Source organism: Setaria viridis, chromosome 8 (assembly GCF_005286985.2).
Source record: "Setaria viridis chromosome 8, Setaria_viridis_v4.0, whole genome shotgun sequence".
Classification (NCBI taxonomy): domain Eukaryota; kingdom Viridiplantae; phylum Streptophyta; class Magnoliopsida; order Poales; family Poaceae; genus Setaria; species Setaria viridis.
Genome location: NC_048270.2, coordinates 10,347,137 through 10,358,915, shown reverse-complemented (window position 1 = coordinate 10,358,915; position 11,779 = coordinate 10,347,137). Strand labels below are relative to the sequence as shown.

The 11,779-nt window shown below is 42.8% G+C and overlaps 1 long non-coding RNA gene across 1 annotated transcript; it reads right to left on the bottom strand.

The window, feature by feature from the left end:
• Positions 1 to 337: 337 nt before the first annotated feature.
• Positions 338 to 5,026, bottom strand: LOC117866845 (uncharacterized). Its single transcript, XR_004643015.2, has 2 exons — positions 4,093 to 5,026; positions 338 to 3,925 (listed from the first exon to the last, which is right to left on the bottom strand). It is a non-coding gene; the product is annotated as an uncharacterized lncRNA (long non-coding RNA).
• Between the last annotated feature and the right edge of the window lie 6,753 nt (positions 5,027 to 11,779).

The window sequence follows — 11,779 nt, the reverse complement described above, 5'->3', positions numbered from 1 at the left end:
TGCCACTGCAAACAATAAGTGTCCCTATATTTTGTAACACAACTTGTAATGGCACATATTTTGTAAGACAACATATAATGGCACAATATTATATCTCTATCATCTACATGACTAGAAATATATTGCAAAAATATTATAATTTTGAAGTGATGGGTCTTTGAACTCAAGACCTCATAGTGAATTGCATTATACTCCACCTACTAGGCAACTCAACCTCACACCAATTCTTGCATATTTACTTAGTATAATTACTATGAGTATACCTCAATAGTCTAAATACTGTCTCAAGATATTATAGTGAATGTCTCCAACTATGTCTCTATGGGGGTAAGGTCAATTTTGAAGTGTCTCAAATATGTCCCTAATATTTGGTATTGGCATTTTACAAAAATGACTTAAGAAAGTATCCCTATGGTTGAAAATGCTTCTAGTAGTATCTCAACACATACTACACTTTCTTAAGTGCCTCTTTATAATACGTTTAGACATATTCATAAGGGTAAATCAGAAAATGTCTCTACAAAAGTGTCTCTACTTGAAGTATATGTTGTAGTGTTCTACTTGAAGTTTATGTTGTAGTGTTCCTTGTTGAAGAGCGTGCTGATGAGTCGGAGCAGACTTCTCACTACATTTGACGACCAACACTTCTGATGTTATCCAGCATTCTGTTTTGCATTCAAACCGCATAAATTTTCAGAAAAGTCCGTTTAAATCAAACAGAATATTCTTTTCTCTAATCTAGTCTATAAGGAAACAGACACGTTCGTTGCCACTTGAACAGGAGTTTTTCCTAGCTTGGGAGATTCGGAATCAGCTGTTGCTTTTCTGAAAATTTAGTGAAGCACATCCATCGTATATCAATCCAATATGTGCAGCTCTACGGAAAGCAGACATGCAGTAGGAACGGACTAAAACACAACTCATCAGTCGACTAATACTACAAAACTAACGATACATTCTGAGATTCACTTTAATTTAAATAATTCGAAAGTGTCGAATAATGCTGAAAACATACATCATTCATATGACACTTCGATAACATGTACGACCTACGCATGATGTGATTTACTATGGAGTATTGGAACTAGAAATAAAACGACAAACAAATTGGAAAAGCTCTTATATACTATGGGGTATTGGAACTGGAAATAAAACGACAAACAAATTGGAAAAGCTATTATACAAAGACAATGCATATATATACTGAACTTTTATTATGATTAATTTTCCTATATTCAGTCTTTTTGCAGATATATATGAATATATCTATATGTGGACAGCACCCAAGCTAAACTAATAGATACATGCACAAACAAGTAGGTCTATTATATTGTCAAAAAGAAAATTGAAAAAGTGCAGTACAATTTAATTAGTTTGGAATCAGAAACTCTAAGGCAGTAAGAGGATGTGGTGCATCTCCTGTACAACCATACATGTGCAGGTTATGTTTTCTAAACAAACTGTAAGCAACGAAACTATCAGTGGAAAAATAGATTATTACATACTTAATTCGATCGTGGTCCTAATGGACGTTTAAGACTTGCGATTATGTATCAACAGAATATTGTGAGGGGACCGGCCAACTTTATGGTTAAATGGACCATACCCTGGTCCTGGACACACAACAGAATTAATTATTTATGATTTTTATAAATTATCTGCAATGTTTTTTATGCATCCCAGTTTTTCATATAAAATAAATATGGTTTTCTTACCAACACTTCTCAGCTTTGCAAAATAATGGGATTTTCTAGGCTCCATGCATGAATGCACGAGTGGGCATACAATAGGATGTACTTAAAATCATATGTGTCAGCTTAGTGAAGTAGTTATAATTAATGAGAAGAAAAAAATACTGAAATGCTAAATTGATTGATCGATATTTGTTTCAAGTCTAATGTAACCGAAAAAACATATCCAATTAAGAGCAATAGGAACTTATTTTCTGTGCCTCATTAAATTTATATTTTATCACCTCTACTTCCTCAGGATCAGTTTTTAATGTCTGTCTAGGTACAACCAGATTTATGAATATCAAAGGCCAGGCATAGGTTAAAATGATTACACAAAGTACAATTAATTTTGAAGTAATAGTAACAGTACACAATATCAAAACTGAAATGAAGTCAACAAAATAAAAACTGCAGATATGTAACAAACTGTCAAAAATTTAACACACTGCAACTGGTAGGTAACAGCAGAAATAGCTAAGCATAACGAAACAAGCTTAGCTGGCATTCAAATTTTCAACCGATAAATATGTAAGGCTTATTTGCATCTGTGCGATAGCAGATATATATGTAGTCACAGTGCTGCTGGAAACATGCATCTTCCATTTTTCATATATATCAAAAGTGACCTGAGAGAGGAGAGGATCCTGACTCCTGCAGCTTCAATTTCATGCAATCAGAGTTTTATCTCCAGATGTCCAAACATTGGCAACACGTGCCCCCAGGAAACCATGTTCAGGAAGAGCGTACCCTGTTCAGTTCTGGGTGTCAGGCCGTATGGATAAGCTTTGGGGGAGACATCCATTTGGCGATCCACCAGCAGTATAACCAAACAACATCGAAACAGTGTATCCCAACAAAGTCCAAGTAAAAAGAACTTTTGCAGGTAAATAAATTGGTCAATGTAACCCTTCCTAGAGACCGGTTAATATAACTGTTTCCAAACCATGCAGGATAGCACTGAAAAAATATACAATTTAATGTTTTGATGATTAGCTCCATAATTTGGCAACATGAATATAATTTCGGTGTTTTATTTTTCTTAAGGACAACAATGAAAACAAAATAAGATGTTTTTCAGATTTCACAATAGAACTCTCGATTTGAGATCTGGTATTGCTTATTAAGAAACAAAAATTTAGGAACCCTCCAACAGCTAGGAAACTTCTCAATGCATAATCAATCTATACCGATTAAAGATAAAACTATGCATAAAATACTAATGTATTTCAACAGGGATCACTAAAACATGATGGGTCATGATGTATAATGGATGAACTAACCATAACTTAACAAAAGAATAGTGTGAACGGAGAGATCAACGTAAAATATCTTGTTTTGGAACATCGCATATGATGCTTTGCAAATGTTGTTAGATCCGGGACTGATAGAATTATAAAAATTTTTAATTAACAATGCATTGTGAGTTTGTTCAAATATGCTGTAAGTGGTCAGAAGTTAAGCACCTTATCAGAGAAACTAGTGTGTGGGAGGATATTTTATGCTAGAGCAAACAATTTATGAATATTTTGGGCAGTAAAAACATGGATATGGATCCAATAATCTTAGGATCATAAATGTGTGAAACTTCTGATATAGTTGTCCATCTAGATCCTGATGTTCTTCTTAGACATGGATCTCCAAAAAGTTATTAGGAATTTCTGAAGAACAAGCCAAAATGAAGAACGTGATACCATCTTGTCACAAATACCATAAAATATATGAAGCTTTACCTATTTATAGATATTATATTATTGCCTTCTATGACAAAATTAATTGATTCTTATAATATTGTGTCATCTCTATATATACCCTGTTAAAGAAGATAAAAGCGATCTGAAAAGATCTATTTCATCTTGAACACAAAGGTGCAGAGTCAATTTCAAGATCAGGTCTAGCAGCCCCCTTATCGTGTTCATTCACCAGCTGGTGGCGGCCATATTTATTTTAGTTAAACTACTGTCCTCACGCAAGAATTGCCACCAGCGAAATTAACCAATCTATGCACTGGAACAATCGGAGAGCAAAAACAAAAAGTAATCAATCACCCAGGAAATTCCAAGTATGAGATGCTCCTTTCATCTTCCGGCCAGGCCAGGCGCAGATCTACCTCCTCACGCGCAGGCAACACCATGGCTAACCCTCAAAACCCCAGCTGCAGCACATGACATGACGATGGCGCTGCAGAGTGCAGACTACAAGCAGAAACGTTTCAGATGAGCTTGGGAAAAGGAAACGGCGCTACAAATTAAAGATAACGGAAATAGACATCAGATCTTGGGGGTTTTCTTCAAGTTATCAACATATCTCGAAGCCATTGGAGTTAAAAAAGACAGATGATGAGACCGAGGACATACTATACCATGCATATATATGTCGGAGCTGATCGATCGATATGACGACCGAGACGGCCATCAGCCGGCAGACGAAGAGCGGGAGCGAGGCTTCGGCAACGAGCGTTCACGGAAAAAGCCGCCCGCGACGCGCCCTCGGCGTCGGCGAGATCAGTTTTTCAATCCATCACGCCCGTCCACCCCCCACTCCCCCACCCCCGAGACACGACCTGCAAACTAAGGGAAAGAAATCGCAAACAAAAGGGATCCAAAGTACGGGTCGTCCAACACCATCTCCTCGGGCGGCGGGACGTAGGGCAGGACGACGGCCGGCTAGGTCGAGCAAGATAAGGACCAGATCGATCCCAACCAGGATGGCCTTATCTCGCCACTGCGTTCCCTGCAAACCCTTATCATCCGTTTCTGCTAGTTTGCCTGAATCCTGCAACAACAATCAAAAGAGGGACAGATATATAGCAGATCATGGCAAACGGTGGCAGCAGGGACAGGCCGGAGATGCCTGACAGAGAGAGAAGTGAGCACACAACAGCAGCTGCATCATTCATTCGTATGTGTTTCGTCTTCTCGATTGTAAAGGTTTGGATCGATGCAGTCTGCCCGCTGTGTGCTCACTCTCTTCTGTCAGGAAGCCATGGACACCACTGCCACCACCACCGTGTCCACAAAATTAAACCAGGCGCGAACAGCCATGAGAGGGAGATCGTGTGAGAGGCTGGGAGATCCGCCGGACATGATGAAGGAGGGGACAGGCCAGGGCTCAGACCTCAGATCTGTGTACTGGAGATCTGCTTGGGTCTGGGTGTGGGTGTGGCCGTCCAGGTTTGTGCCGCATTTTATAGAGGAGAAGACATGGTCCTTCCTGCAGCCCATCTTTTCTTGCTTAGTTGCTTTTCTCATCCCACCGTGCACATGGCTCTGCTAGGGTTAGGACCGCATCCCTGAGCGGCGGCACCGCTGTTTCTTGGAGATATCCTGTTATCATGTTGCTGACTTTGGGGATATGGGAATGGGGTTCTCTAGGGTGGGAAATCATATTTTGTGATGCTATGAGTTGTCGCGTACTTATCCGTCGGTAGATATGCATCTGCAGATTGGTTGATGTTACTAGGCCCACAGTTGACAACGCAGACCATGGTGGGTACATCATCTAGACACATCTAACACCTTTATGAGAGAAGACATATATAGTGCATATTCTTTTTTAGTATAGTCCAATGATCGGCCGGCACCGGTAATTTATGTTCCTTTTAGCTAAGTGATGGACTGTGTATCGTAGCATTATCATGGAAGAATGGTAGAACTAGTTTGGTATGAGAATGCTCGGATAGTTAGCGGACATGGTTTTACGGTGGTTGTACCTTTGTCCACAAGAGAACAACCCCTTAATATAGATATTTATATTATTGCATGCTAGGGAACGTGTACTTCAATGGCGAGATACCCTTCCTGACTTTGTCAACCTTAATATATATTTGCCAGCCCAGCACTTCATGGATATGTACGTGTGTGTGTAACGTGTTTCTAAAAAACATGCATGATCGTGTATATATAATTCAACTGGCCTAATGGGGATAGTAGGTGGAAAAAATATATGGTTCTGCAAACCTACTACCAGTGTGCCTTTTTAGTATAACACGTATCCATTTATAGGTGGAAATGGTTTATACACTAATATATTATTATATGAAATGAAAGCGTATAATAAATATTGAATCTCCGTATATTCTCTTAGTCTTTAATATGGTATAAAGCTCAGCATATGTATGATCTGGAGAGACTTTGCCCACCAAGCCAAGAGGAAGAGTAAAAAGACAACGTTTGAGTAAGTTTTGAGTATGGTGTCACGGCTCTGGATATGCATGGATTTTGTCCTGCTTCATAACAATATTATATTACTTTGCTCCAACCTACCTTGTTACTTAGTTTTGATGTTATTTTTTTTTTTGTTTCTGGTAAAATATCCGAGATGCTGCAGGCAGAATGCCCTTTTCCCCAGCAGTGGGCACGGGGCACCTTGGGCAGCAAATAAGCACATGGTATATGAAACTATGAAAGGATATCTCATCGAGAACGAGACATGAGTAAGTAGGCCATGGTCTGACATGGAGCGATGTGGTGGCGGGTAACATAGACTGGCGCTCAGGTGGGTGGAATCGTGTGGCTGCGAGAGGATAATTCACTCCTCGGAACGAAGAGACCAGGGGATATCGGAAGGTTTAGCAAAATAAGAATGCATGAAAGTAATTTTTTTCTTTAAAAAAATGTGAGCTAACGCACAGGGGCGTGATGATCGGAACAGTTCGGGTAAGGGCAGATTATCAAAAACAGACAAGAGAGAAGCATCATGTTCAAGGTGTCGAAAATTTTGTTTCCAGAGCACAAAATAAACAACAGAGATTCGTGGGCTGTAGTGGTCAGATTTTCTGCCTGTGCGCTGCTTTTGTTACAAAATCTATGGGGCCAGGTACCAAGTTGCTATGGCCCAATGTCTTATTCTGAACCTAGCCCAGCCCACTAGATATACCACCCTTTTCTTATGGGTAGCCCACCACAGATATGGGCCTGAAGGCCACATGGTTACAGCCCATACGTGTTGCTTGCCCGAAACAAACAACTTCATCCACAGCTTTAGCAACCAGTATGAGCTCCAAAGCAGAAATGGAACATCCAGCTAAAATTTACGCATGGCATTTGTGTGTTCTTCTCGAATAACCAATGGTCTTTATATATACTCCGTACGGACCTAACTTCGATCAATACGGTGCGAGTAGAGCGCTTTTATCAGGCAATCACATAATTGTAGCTATGTTGCCTGAATATTCTGACGGCCGGCTGCTCTAACCACCGCGCGTCAGCACTACCTGCCCTCCTTCCATGACACCATACAGAAAACACAACCCATCACCGTTAACCCAGATGCTTTCGTTCAATAATGCACCATATCGGCATAATTCTTTGTAGGATCAGCCTGAATGTCACTGGTACTGAAAAAGTAGGAGAAGGTGAACCCGGGATGACGGGGACGCCACCTACCGGCAAGGGCCCGCGGGGATCGACGCCGACGACGAGCTCCGAAGATCCTTTGCGGGAGGAAGCGATCCGGCGGGACGCATGGAGAGCGGCGAACACCAGGACGGGGGATAGGACGCGGCGACTCACAATGGCACCAGGTGCGTTCTCCGAAACTCCGATCGAGGGTAAGAGTCCAGAACATGGAGATGAGAGGATTGATCGAGAATGACAGAGACGAGGTTGTTTGGGGATTGGGGGAGGAGGATTTCCCCATTCTGCGCGACACGGTGGTCCTTGGGAAGACACCTGCAGTTTCCATTGGCCTACCGAAAAATTCAGCTCCGGACGGGAGGGTGGCGAACAGGCGCGTGAAGCACCTACCAATCCCTGCCGGTGTTCGCCGTTGACCCACGCACGGTCCGATTAGCAGACACAAGGATCCAGTTGACATGGGAGAGCAGAGAGGAGAGAAGAGAGAGCGGGGGAGAGGGAGGAGGTTCCCCAGGTCATGGAATTCGGCAGATAACCAGCAGATCATCGGTGCGATCCAGTTCCCGGAGGGCGTGAAGAGAAACAGGGAGGTCGTGGAGTCGAGCACGATGACGATGACAAGGATTTGGGGAGGGGACCCCGAGCAGGCCGAAGAGACACAACAAGTGGGCCGGCCCAATAAGAAGTTTGGGGCCAACATACAAGACCTGTTTGACCACTCGTACACGCCAGCCAACATTCAACATAAGAAGCCTCCCTCACGGTGTTTGCATACGAGGTGATAAACTTTAGCAGGATCACATCGGATGTTCGGATACTCATTAGAAGAACTAAACATGAGCTAATTACAAAACTAATTGTACAGATAGAGTCTAATTCGCGAGACAAATCTATTAAGGCTAATTAATCCATCATTAGCAAATGGTTAGTCCATGATTTGACGAATCTATTAAGCCTAATTAGTCCATGATTTGACAATATGGTGCTACAATAACCATTTGCTAATGATGAATTAATTAGCCTTAATAGATTCGTCTCGCGAATTAGACTCCATATGTGCAATTAGTTTTGTAATTAGACTATATTTAGTACTCCTAATTAGTATCCAAACATCCGATGTGACATGTGCTAAAGTTTAGTAGGAGGTATCCAAACACCCCCTCATCCACTCTCAGTGGCTATGGGCAGAGGCAGCTAGGGCTTGGGATCCAGAAGCAGAGAGATATCTGCTGTTGATGGCTCTAAGTGCCAATTTCAGACCGTCAACCGCTGTATTAATACCGGAAAGATGATCACCAACCTAGTGGTAGCGGTTTATTACTAACTATTTTCACAAGTGTTGGTGAATATTTGTATGTATGTGACTTATCCTTAGAAAGGAGGAGAAAACACATCGAAGAAGCAAGGAAACACACTCTCAACCAATCAGGAGCAAACACACGGATTGGAGGGCAACATCAAGGGTTAAACTGCCTAAACATATCGCTAATCACCCGGTACCCACTTGGGGACCTACCTGGCAGTGTCCCGAAGGAAAGGCGGCGCAAGGGGAGCCAACTAGGGGTCGGCCGAACCACTCTGATGGCCCCTTGAGCCCATCTTCCATGTGTCGGCTCCTCGTGACATCCCAAAGGTGGTTATGATTGCTTCGCCGTGAAGTTACCGCCTCAGACAGTGCTAGGTGGCACAAGGAGAGGAGTTGGAGGAGAATATTCACTTGAGATGCTTGGAGCATCACCACTCTCCCAAGGCACCTCTACTCTATAAATAGTAGAGGGGGCCCTCACTTGGAGACATATCACCACACAAGAGAATAGAGCTCCATTGCAAAGGGAGAAGCGCTGCCTAGCTAGTGCTTAGAGTAGGGAGAGAGTGAGGGGTGTTCGGGAGGAGTGCCGGGTTGTCGGCACTCTCCTCCCAGTTGTACCTTTACGGATGCTAGCTTCCTTCAGAGTAAAGTGAGTTAGTATTCGTCACTCATTCTTATAGTGTTATACTTGATTCTTATTTGCATGAGTAGTCTTATACCCTTGCTACTATAGTATATGATTATATGCTCTCATATATGTGTTTAGACCTTACTACAGTGTACGCTAGTAGTACTTATATCTAAGTGAGATCAGGTCTCTTTACTTGCGGGTTCGTCGCTCTGTATTTATATAGAGTGCTGTAGTTTTCTTAGGGGGGGGTCCAAACGTAGTTAGACTGTAGTAGTAATCAATAGCGTAGACGTGGTGTCTAGGCTAGGGGTTATCCTTCATTTACCTTATATCCCATGGATTGCTAGTGGTAGGCGGTAGGTGGTGATAGCCATATCCGTCCTTTGTAATCCCCCACGTTCGGATACAGCGTAGAGCTGTTAGCTGGAGTCACATAGCAGACTAGGGGTAAGCTGATGATCGAAGCAAGCATCCTTAATTGAGAGATCGACCTTTAACTTACCTCAAGTGCTATCTTAGGAATCCTCTCTACCCTCTCCACAAATCGTGGTGTGTCCTTGGACCGACTAGTACAGAGTTAGTGCACACACGTTCCCTTGAATTTAATACCTTTGGAATACTCTGAGGTGAAAGCTACAGCGGAATCTGTGCGCTTGCGGATTTATTCGCTATTGCTAAAATACCCAACAAGCTTTCTGGTGCCGTTACCGGGGAACGGTTGCTATATCTTTCTTCATACCTAATCATCCTCTTATCTTTTGCTTTTCTTTCCTTCTACCTTTTCCCCCGTTACCCATGGAGAAGGCTTCCTATCAAAGCCTCTCTACCCCAAAGGGCGAGTTCTATGAGCCACCACCATCTTCTTCATCTAGCTATGAACTCCGCCCTGGCTTTATAGCCATGGTTTAGAATCGACCCTTCTCTGGAGCAATTAATGAAGATCCCTACGATCATTTGGAAGAGTTCGAGGAACTGTGTTCGTGCTTGGTAATCCTAGGCATGATAAGGAAACCTTGAGGTAGAAGTTGTTTCCTTTCTCTCTCACAGAGAGGGCGGAGCAATGGTACACCCGCACGATAGAGAGTGTGAGCGCTGATCGGGAAGAACTTCGAGTTGACTTTTGTTACTCGTTCTCCCTTACAAAATGCATAGACTCCCTTCTGATTGGCATCCTCGGCTTCGAGTAATTAGAGAAGGAGTCAATAGGTGCAACATAGGCTAGGTTCTTATGCCTTTTGGCATCTAGCCTAGACTCGTCTATACCCAATGATGTTTCATTGAACATCTTTTGCTCGCGTTTAGACAAGAAATTTGCCCTAGACCTTGACATCGCCGCTGGAGGTTCATTTGCACAAAAACTCCGATGAAAGGAAGAAAGATCCTAGATTGCCTCTTAGAAAACTCTGCCTTCCCTACCGACCATAACGAACCCCACCGAGAGGAATCTAAGTCGAGCCATGAGATTCTCTCAACAGCCAAATCCGAGCCTTCACCTTCCACGTCCCAAGATTCATCTATTGAGCCCTCTCCCGAACCACGAACATTGAAGGATGAAGAAATTCAACCTTCGGAGTTCTCTTCCCGATTCAAGGATGATCCTTCTGAAAACATTAGAAACACCTCGAATCCTCTTAGGCATGAGAAGCGTAAGTTATCACTATGTCCTTATGAGGCTCTCGATAAAGTTTTCTGCCATGCAACCATAGTCAAAGGAGGTAAAGCACACTTCCAAAGCAATTTGGATTAGCTCACCTTCCACAACCATCCAATGTTCTATGCGGGGAAATGCCGTAGAAGCCCTTCATGACCCTACTGCTGAGGCTTGTATCATGTCCGAGTATCTCATGGACACTCTTGTGGGTAACAAGCCTCTAACCCTGATCGACAAATACTTCAGATGTCCTTCAGGACTCTTATTTGAATGTCGGGGGCTCGTGCGGGACGTGTCGATCATCATAGACAAAATTGAGGTGCGCCTAGACTTCCACATCTTTGATATCCTCAACTTTTATCTTCTCTTAGGCTACATGTTAGAAAAACTTCTCGGGGAAGATGCATCCCAAGGGAGCCTAGATGAAAAGCTTAGGCAAACCGCTTCTGCCACCGCTACCTCTTGTCTAGAAAATCCTATGGTGAAGCCTCATCCCAAGAAAAACCCGTTCAAGAAAGTGATGCGTGTATCTCCATTTGTATCATCTGAGCCCGTTCCCTTCAAAGTTGTAGAATCTGCCGCCCCCGAAGAGCGCAATTCGGAAGAAACTCTTCACGTTTGTGGAGACGAATGATCACCATCACCCTCGATCGAGTTTGAGCCTCTTCATGCTGGCTCGTATCATGTTGTTTTTGACCATGATCGAGAATCAACATTGATCTTCCACAATGAATCTCTTGAGATGGAGAACTCATGGGCCATGGCATTTTGTGAGGCACTGACTCTGGAGTCCAAAGGAAAGGATTCCATAGATGGGCATGGGAGCTCCATTCTTGAAATGCCACTAGAACCATGCTCATTTAATGCCTCTCCAGAGTTACCCACGCTTTGTGCCTTGAGCATGCACAAGGATTACAACCACCTTAAGGTCCTCTCTTGCAAAAAGTTTAGAAGGCTGGTTGTAGATGCATATGCTTATCATAAACATTGCAAATTTCATGGAGGCTCTGTGGCGCTAACCTTGCAGCTAAAGCTTCAATGACACATCAAAAATTGGTGGTGAGAGGGGAACACATCACCAATGATAGCTGCAAGAGGATA